The sequence below is a fragment of the Stegastes partitus genome, unplaced genomic scaffold (assembly GCF_000690725.1).
Source record: "Stegastes partitus isolate 25-593 unplaced genomic scaffold, Stegastes_partitus-1.0.2 Scaffold528, whole genome shotgun sequence".
NCBI lineage: Eukaryota > Metazoa > Chordata > Actinopteri > Pomacentridae > Stegastes > Stegastes partitus.
In genome coordinates this window covers 169580-179742 of record NW_007578259.1, presented here as the reverse complement: position 1 = coordinate 179742, position 10163 = coordinate 169580, and positions in this window count along the sequence as shown.

Here is a 10163-nt window from a genome sequence, read left to right as displayed (position 1 = left end):
TTTCTTATGGCCTTACAGCAACATGCAATACTTGTTTAGTGACTTTTTACTGAGGCTCTCTGTTCACTTCTTCATTTTTACTGGAGTAATTGTAGGAGGTTCCTAAATGCTGCCTGCAAAATAAACTATGCTCCATAACAAAAGGCTTTTATCACAATAAATTGCTGTTGCTCATGGATTTGGTTGCTAAAATGCACTGATTGCGAGTACAGGAATGTCTGAGCCAGCTGCCTTTGCAGTGTCTGGTCGGTAAAACTCACACCTCAGGTCCTGTGTTTTTCTGCTCAGCCCAGTTTTCCACATATCTCTTTGAGCTCCTTGGCCGGTGGTGTGATGGAATGTCAAACAAAGCGAGGACGTGGGGGTGCGTTCAGCGGCTCTCGTGCTGTTTAAGTGTCTGGGATGAACAGGTGTGGTGCTGCTGGTTTCAAAGGCTGCCAGATCAGAGGGGGAGATGAAAGCTTCCAGTGTCAGCCACAGGATTAAGAAAGGAAGTGCAAACATTCATAGATGGTAACACCGAGGCATTTAACGCAATTTGATGTGATGATGATTTTGTCTGTGTGGTTTGATCCAAACTGCTCAGTCTCACTTTGGAGGAAGCAGCTATCGTGTGCTTTAGTCTCTTTGTATTTAAAGAACAGAATTGCTGATTGCGTCTAAAGTGATGCTCTATTGTCAAAGATTTCTGGGCAAAGAAGTTGAATAAAGTCCGGTCACTGTTATTTACATTGTGTTTATCATTGTGAAGTATTTATGATACGAATGAACCTGAGCGATTTAAATATTACAGTTAAAACCCTACAAACTTACATAAAATCCAGATTTACCTGATTCTGGTTCTAGAGATGAACCTGGCTCATTTAAGAATTAAAGATAAGGCCCTTCAGCATCATACATGGCAAACACAACAGCTTTCCAGAGGTTCTTCAGGATACTCGCACCAATGGAGAGGAAAAAATCATTTTAACAGAAAGAGACGTTACAGCAGAACCAGGCTCAGGGAGGCCAGACGTCTGCCTCGACCCGTCGGGGTGGGGGTGAAGGGGAGAGAAATTAAACACCAGACAGATTGGAGGAACCTGCAGATCGGACCTCTGCAGCTCCAGAACCAGGAACACCTGCAGAGAGGTGCAAGGAGAAAGTAAATAACACGCGATAAATGCACGGAGGAAATGGCAGCCAGCGTAGATAAAGCTCATTGGCTAGTTTAAAAAAAGAGCTCGAGCCAAAATGTTGCTTCATCTTGAGCCTTCATCAATGAACTGATACCTTCCCTGTGACCGGACAGATGTGTGTTCTCACCGCTGGCACACAGACCCAGCTGTGGACCTGAGAGCGGGAAAGGGAGAGTCTGAAGGTGGAAGAGTGACATCCTCAACAGCAGACAGATACCAAAATACCAAGATAAACCAGATGTGAAGGGAAAAAGGGAAATTGCTCAGAACGCCGGGCCGTAATTAGCGTCTACTATCTGTGAGAACAGAGTTTCTGGCTGGCATCTGAGCACAGCTGCATGGCCGAGAGGAAGCAAACAGGAAGAAGTGGTAATCCTCTGATAGAATCACCAGGCACACGTTTCTTCCACTGACCTCTGGGGCTCATCCTGCTCGTAAGCAAACAGGATCCTTAATTACATTAAACCGCCACCGCTGCTCGGTCCGATCCCAAAGGCCGGGCCTCGAGCTCCGGCTGAACATGTGTGCCACTGACTCACTCACAGGACATGTTGCTTTGATTGTAGCGTATATACGCCTGTTGCTTAGATGTGGATGTTTACGGGGCGCTGCACCTGCTTCTGCTTCCACGTCCATCAAGGTGGCGCTCGCTGCAACATCTGTCCTCCAGTGCTCCACACGCCACAGGAGCTGCCGTCATTTAGCTGCAGGAACAAGGCTCCTGAATGCGTGACTGTAACTAAAATAAAGACATTTCCTTTCATCAGGGAGTAATATCAGCAGAATGTGAGCTAATGGGCTCTATAAGACGTCTCCATCCATACGTGGAGGGCTGCCCCGCACATGTTTCAGACCCACATATGTTGGCCAAACGTCCGAGTAATGAATGAAAGGATAAACAAAGCTTCTTTTTTTTTTTTTTTACATGACACCGGAATGTGATTTCCTCTCTGAATCAAAGGGAACGTTGAGGAAACTGGAGGCTCTCCTGGTTGAGCATTGTTGTAAGTCTGGCAGGATTACATGTGTTTGAAAGAGACGGTGCTTATGAAACCCGAAACAAGAACATTGCTGCTCATCCTCCCTGGAAGGCCCGGCAGTGAACCTCAACATGGATGATGTGTCGTTTACTGAGTGCATAAACAGACTTTATGTGGTGTGGGCATATGAAGTGCACATCTTGATGGGTCATATTGGTTATAAACACTGTAAAAGTGGAATGAGGGGTGATAAAAATACGAAATCGCATTAAGGAAAAAACCTCACATTTCAGTTCTTTCCAACAAAATGTCAACAGTTTTGCCGCGTGAGAGACTGTGCAGAATGCTAACGTGCACGGCGAAGCCAAGAAGCACCCAGTAAAGTCCCGAGTATGAGGGCTGGCAGTGAGAAAATAAACAACACGAGAGATTTCAATGGCTTCTGCCACTTTATTGTCGTCTTTATCACATGATCACATTCCTGTTTCTGAGTGCTGCCAGCTTCAATAACACACAGAAGGGTTTTGGGGCATCTACGCGTTTGCAGGCTTCACTCAGTCGCTATCTGGAGCTCAGATCAGTTTCAGGGAGATAGGACCCTGAGACAGCAGGTTGGTGTCCGAGCTTCAAAGGGATGCTTGAGGTGTGCGGCGCTGGCATTGTTCACACACATCAGGGAGAGGGCTCCTCATTCTGGGCGATGCTGGACTGACTGAGGGATAAGAGCAGAGGTTTAAAGGAGGAGAATGAGGCCGGCTGATTGTGTGCCCACATGTCATCTTTTATCCGGCTTTGATCAGAGACTATAGGGGGCTTTAAAAGGCCTCAAAGGTGGTCGCACTAATCCGGAAAGAAACTGTGGAGGCGCAGCACTCATCATGCTGCATAAATATTCCTCCTTACTTTGTGTTTGCTGCGCGAGTTTCAGCGGCAGAGGCTGGCAAAAATGATCAAATGGAGCCTGAGATAAAAGTGTGCCAGAGGCCAGGAAACATTTATCAAACGCACTGTCTTCGGAGTATGGAAATATCAGGAGGGTTTAGGATTTCAGCCGAGTGATTTAAAAGGAGACTCGGCTCGCAGATAGTCGCGGCGGTGATGGACTGTGGAAAATGCCGTATTTGTGTCAGCGCATGTCCAGAAACGTCAGAGGCCTTTGACGTCTGGGGAGGTTTATGGCACGCTAAAAACATCTCTTCAGACAGAGACTGAGTAGCACTGTGGAGAAATAAGTAATTACCTCAGTCTTTCCCTGGGTACGGTGCCACAAACTGTTTCCCTCCCATCCCAACCCCCCACCAGAACGGCACCCACCCACCCAGCTAACCCCAGCTCCCTGCAATTTGTGGCTGCTCATCCTCTGTCATCTTGGTTAGTGATCCAGGCGTGCTTCATACGAGATCCAGCTCATACTGTGTGTGAGAGGAAGAAGCATGTTTGTGCACACTCCTTCCATGTTTGATCTTGCAGTTTTCTCAGCGTCTTTACATACGACGCTGTACAGAACGCGTTGCTCCCCACAGACCCCAGATGGGTGGTCCTAGTAGCTGAAGATCGGTTCTTTGGTCGTGCTGATTGCAAACTTCTGTGCAGAAAATGTTCAGAGGTGCCTGAGCTCTCAATTCCACACAGTTGTTTTGATCCAATCAGTACCCTATAATCTGCATGATTGCCAGAGTTATGAGATAGTTCAGGAGGTGTTCTGACTTCATTCCATGTTGTGAAAGCTGATACAGGTGGGAGGCGACGGGTCTCTTCCTCTAAAGGTCGACAAGTGGAGAAGGAAGAAACGCACACAGGAACGGATGCATTTATTATTATGAATCAGTGTTCAGTAAATGCTGCACTTTTAAGAAAATCTAAAGCCTGCCACAGCTAGTTTAGCAGAAGATAAACACGAGAGACGTTCTGCTGCTGTTCAACAGTAACACAATCAGGCTAGCAGCTCGTCTAAACTCCTGTTTTATCTGTGAGTTAGACAGATGAACACATAAAAAACAAATGGACGACTGAACTGGGTCCCTGGAACAACTTTCTCCTGTATATTTCTCCTCAAACCATCACTAGGATGAAAAAAAAATCTATATTATTGTTTTTCTAAAGTTAGTCGATGTTTATATTGAAAAAAAAAATCACAAATAGGCACTTTTCTTTAATACAAATTGCAACTTTTATCTAAAGAATGATCTTTATTAGTGCTTAAATGTTCCTTTGAGGCTGGTATAAGTTCATTTGCAGTCATTTCCAGGAAGCTTTATTTGTGTTGTATTTAGAAAACAGAGTGAACCTCCTCACGTCTTCCTCCGTATCGTCTTCTCTCGTCTGCAGCCACTTCTGCTCACACCATGTCCTGATCGTGCATGATGAGCCGTTTTATCTTTATCTTGGATACAAATGCATAAACATTTAATTTTAAGTCATAAGGCAGTTTCTCATGATGTTAGGTATTACATTTCTGACTTTTAATATCTCTAGAAGGATCTGTGTTTAGTCTGTCTCTTTTAAACTGACTGACAGAGAGCCTTTATCCACCCTGATGGTGTCTAATACTTAAAATCAGGCATGCGGTGCCTTTTATACGTGCTCTAACTCACCACTGTTGAGCAAATAATCGCATTTCAGAAGCACTTCTCGTTTCTGGAAAACTGTACAAAGAATAACAGTTATTTACATGAGGCATCTAGTGAGTGTGTTTGTTTGCGTGATCATGTCTGGATCATCCGTGTTGCACATATGAGGGGAATTCCACGAAGCTCTGCAGCTTCATGCCCCTCAGCATCTGTTGTGCAACACGCTCACCTTTCTGCAGCAGCTCCTTGAACTAATCCACCTCAGAGCCAACTGTCTTTCTGGAGCTGTCATTCATCACTGCCTTCTGCAAAAATGATCCTTTAAGACATGATTAATATATCGTCACCATCAAAGTTTGGCACAGTCAGACTTTAATTCACCACATTTGCACTTTTTTCTTTTATTTTTGTGCCAGAAAAGCAAACAGCCCATAATCTGGGCTGTCAGTCATCCTGCAGTAACTGTTTGTCTCGGCCTCTCCTTGCTGGCTCGTCAGTGCCTTGGATTTGCTGAAGAGAACAACATGTTTTGCCAGATACTGAAGACACTGAGGACAAGAGAGCTGCAACAATTATTGCAGGAAGCGACTGACTGCACGGTCAAAACAGAATCCAAATTAATTTTAAATATATTTTTTGGGGAAGTCCACAGAAATAAAAGCCATCCTGCAGCTCTGTTGTGTCCCCAAAAACACAGACCTCAAAACCTAAAGTGAGACCAGATGAGAGCTGCAGGAGGAAGAGGAAGGTCTGTGTGCGTGACTGTTGGTGCAGGGGTTAAAAAAGAAGAGGTCAAAGTCTCAGAATACATTCCCACAGGAATGAGGCTCACAGACAACCCAGAGTGATTATCAGCCTCACAACAAAGCGAGGGAGTGGCGGCGGCGGCGGCGGCGCTGCTGCTTCGAGGAAAGAGGACAGATGTGCAGCTTTAGCAGGACTCAAAATGACGAAGCTGTGCTAATTTTTGAAATTAAGTCATGATCCAAATTTGCAAGATATAATACGGTAGAGTCAGAGGAGGAGATCAACACCAGCTTCATGTATTTGCAGTAAACATTGGCGTCACATAAACACCAGAATCGGGGAGCAGCAGCTTTCCAACAGAATCCACATCCAGCTCTAAATCTCACTAATTATACTTGTTTGTTTAATCTGTACAAAAACCAGAGTGTAGAATTAAAAATAGGTTGTTTTTGAGTTTTTTTGTGAGCATTGGAGATGTTTTAATTAGATTATATTAACTCTGACAAGGCCGGGTTGTGTTAACATTTTTACTTCAGTGCTTTGCGTTAAACTGAGCTGATCTCCAGCACTGGTAGAATGTAACTAAGTATATTTACTGGAGTACTTGTGGTGCTTTATCTGAGTATTTCTGTTTTATGGTACTTTTTACTTCCTCTCCAGTGCATTTCAGAGGGAGCTACTTTCTACTGCACCACCTTCACAGTGAAGATACGACACAGTAAATTACACAACAGGCCTTTAATGGAGAACACGTTAGAGATTTTTCTTCAAACCCTTTTTGGCTTCTGGCGTCTTACAAACAGCACCGTGGAGTCTGAGTCACATTTCATTTTGATGTGTCCCTCTTAAACCTCCCACTGTTTCATTCATTCATTCAATAAATTTATACGGCATCAAAAATCACAGATTAGACAAAAAAAAAATCCTGAAAACAGATTTTCGTGTCAGAACTTATTTCTTTCTTCTTTTCTCCCCTCAGACGTCCCTTTAACCTGCCGATGCTTCAGCGTTAATAGCCAGAAGCTTCTATAAAAGTGAACAACCATATTTCCTTCTTAACTTTCCTCCATCGCAGACGCTTGTGACTGTTTGTTTTAAGTAAAGCTTTCAGAGTGTCAAAGAAACGTTTCTACAACTTTTGATTCAAACGAGTCAAACTAAACAGCGTGTCAGTCCGTAAAGTGAAATATCCAATTTTCAGAGCTCATTTATCTCCAGACAGCTCCGGTTTTTCCCCACCAGGTCACATATTTGGTACACTCCCGTCCCCTTTGGCCAAAACAACCGTCAGCACCTTTAGCTGATGGTTTGCTTGTTTGAGACGCACATGATTTGGCATTCCTGTGAATCGTAGACAGGCCCCACAGGGTAGAAGCATATCTCCTGTTTCTGCAGCATGAAACAGTTTAACGGAGTCTCTGGCCTGCAGGATCTCACAGGACAGGTGATACCGTTTCAGCAGACCTGACTCAACAGTGAGGCAAAGGACAGAAGACTTCTTTTTTTTTTTTTTTGAGGATGACAGCTCTGTTTTCTCACAGTCGCAGTGACAGATTGGAATTTGAAAAACATGGGAAACTCCAGAAAGTGGAGAGACAAACTGCTGTGGTTTTACACCAGCAATTACAGTCAGTTAACACCCATCTGATGACTGTTTGTGTTTTTATTTACAGAGAACCGGCTCGCCTTGTTAACATACACGAACACACAGCCGCCATTTAAATCACGCTCACCCGGCTCCTCATCCATCCTCGGTCCGTTCAGCTGGTTTGGACGCGCTGGGCGAGTGTGAAACGGCACAAGCGCCTCCAGTTGGGTGGCGGTTCTGGCCCAGTAACAGTAGCACAGTGTTCAATCCAACCGTCCGTGTCAGAGACTTGGGACGATGGAAAGAAAGTTGTTTTTCACACACTGGGCGGAAATACATGGTGACAGTGACACATAAAAGGCAGAGCTGAGGTTTGGAGCTGACGTCATGGCAATCAGCGTTTAAGACGACGGGGCCCTTCAATGAAAGGAAGCCACACAGAGCAGCCCACAAGCATTTCAGTCTGGAATCGGGTACCACAAGTGGTATATGTGCACGCAGACGGGAACAATAGGCCTCCACACACACATGGATGTATGTATAAGAGCCTGCCGGCATTAAAGCCTCTGTGTCTGTAGCGTCCTGCGCTCTCTGCAGCTTCACCTTCGCGGTTCTGTCGCACGACTTTGTGAACCCCTCAAACTGAGCTGGGAGCCTCCAAACTGTATCCTGGACTAATCATGTGCGTGTCTTTTTTAACGTCTCTGTTTAAACTGTTTCTGTCACACACAGGCAGCCTCACACCAAACAGCTCCTCCACCCTTCCTAACACACCCAACATCGCTTAGAAGCCAACCGCCAGATCCCACTTTTCACCGCAGAGCTGTGGATTAGAAAAGAAGGCATTTCCTAAATGGTCTGCGGCTTACGCGATGACATGATTGTCATACAGTTTAATTCCCTCTGTACTCTTCAGAGTCCCGCTCACCTGATGCTACAATAAAGACCAGAGCGAAGGTAAACAACAGTTTTAAAGAAAGGCGAGGCTCCTGTACAGACATGCTCCCGTTTGCAGGCGTTTTGGTTTTTATTGTCAAGATGAAAGACATATTGAAGATTGTTCTGAGCAGCTGGTTTCTAGTAGCTGCTCGCATTCATTTTGTGTTTGTGTGAAAGGTATCTGTAGGTTGATGTGTGTATTACACAACTGAACCTCCTGGTTTTGGCCCAAATCTAACCCCAATAACACTGGAACAAAACCCAGCCATATAAATTACTCCCGTGTCGAACTCGAGGCGGGATAGCTGGCCTCGCGCTGTTTAATGCTTTCAAGGCCGCCGAAAGTGTTGCATAAGCTCCAACCATCTCTCCCCTCAGATCTTTGGTGCATTGATCCATTCAGCGATGTCTGTATAAAGCTGCAGGGCGCGTCTGGGAGTCTGAAAGTTGTGCTGGAGGCGAAAAAAAGCTGAACGCACCTGTGTGAAGGTGGTGGAGCATGAGGGAGGAGAAGAGAAAAGGAAGATGTGGGGGCAGAGAAGTGTGTGTGGATGAAGAGATCAGAGCGATTTTTGTTCACTCCTCATCCGTCATTCTTGCCGACTTTGCTTACGTTTGCAGATAAAAGTCGGGAGGGCGGAGCTTCACGGTCGCTTTGTTGTTGGCTCTTGTATTCTGTGATCCTCTCCACCTGAGGGCTTGGCCGTTAAACATCTTACATGTAGGAGAGAGTGTGCGTGGCATCTGGTGTTTCTTCAAAGAGCGCCACAATGTGAACTTGTTTCTGGTGTACGCCCCTCTAGTCTGCTCGCCACATGAGATCTCGACGAAAAGTGAATTTGTTTAGCAGTCATATCTAATACCAACTCGGAGGAAACATCTCAGAGATGCATCTACCATCTGCACTTCATTGTCAGTAAATATCTCTCTGATATCCATTCCAGACCCAATAAAAAGCATTAGGTTCCTGCCGTAGGAACCTGCAGCCATCAGAACAAACAAGCATCTCGTCAAAGCTCCGTCACGATGGCTTCAAGGCTTCTGCTGGATATCACAAATGGGCGACAGCTTCTTCCTCGTACTGGAAATTACAGAATGGAGTGGAACATTGGGCTTTTGCTGGGGAGGATTTAGTAATTTGCTCTAATGGCTGACACATGTACACGCCATCAGCAGGCCTCCGGCTGTGGAAATCTGTATCTGTGCTGCACGCTGGGATGCAGCACCAGAACACACCTTCAGGCACAACAGTTGGCCGGATAGTCTGGACGGCACACTTGCATGCTTAAATGCCTCCGTATGAATGCGAGCGCGCAGTAATGTACACAAAGACTTGGAGGCGTATGGATGCAAACACATCAGCAGCGAGACGTATGATCCAACCTCCATCCTACATATACAGACACAGTTCACAACTTGCATGTCGTATTTGTTTCCTCAACACTGCTGCTGCCTGTTTGTTTCTTTAATCTCACTGTTTATATTTCTGCGTCCAGACCTGTCAGTATAACTCCAACTGGTGCAATTAGCATGAGGGAAAAGCAAATAAAATGTCTGATGAAAGCAAAGCCTGGATCCTGACCTCACTCTGACTGGATCTGCCGCTCGCCAGCAGACAGTCGCGTCCAGAGCTGTGAATTCCTCAGTGCCAAGCTGGCCTCTTTCTCAATGGATTTACAATGGCTGTTTGTGCCTCCAAACATGTCATTATTCTATATTTGCCCGGGTCATGTTAGAATCCACAGAGACCTTTGAGCGGAAAAGTGCAATCACAGGTTTTGTAATGCTCAACTTTAAAAAGTTTATACGTTTTGTCACAGGAAGAGATTTTAGGACACGTCTACTGTTTGCCAGGAGTTAAATGAAGGGACTGATTTCACTTTCATGTCTTTGCAGTCTGCTGACTGAGCGCAAAGACTGAAAATATGGAAACAACAAGTCTGGCTCTGTCCAAAGGTAACATAATCCATCTTCTAGGATCCTTCAAGCTCACTAATTAACTTTCATATATCTCGCTTGTTTGGCCTGTGCCGAAAATAAAGTGCATAAACAGTCATTTTTACAGCTTGTGGTGGAGTCACTGACCAAAAAATAGCCTTTAACATAACCGCAAACAGCGAACTGTCATTTTGTACTTTGGTTTTTGCACCGCGGGACACAA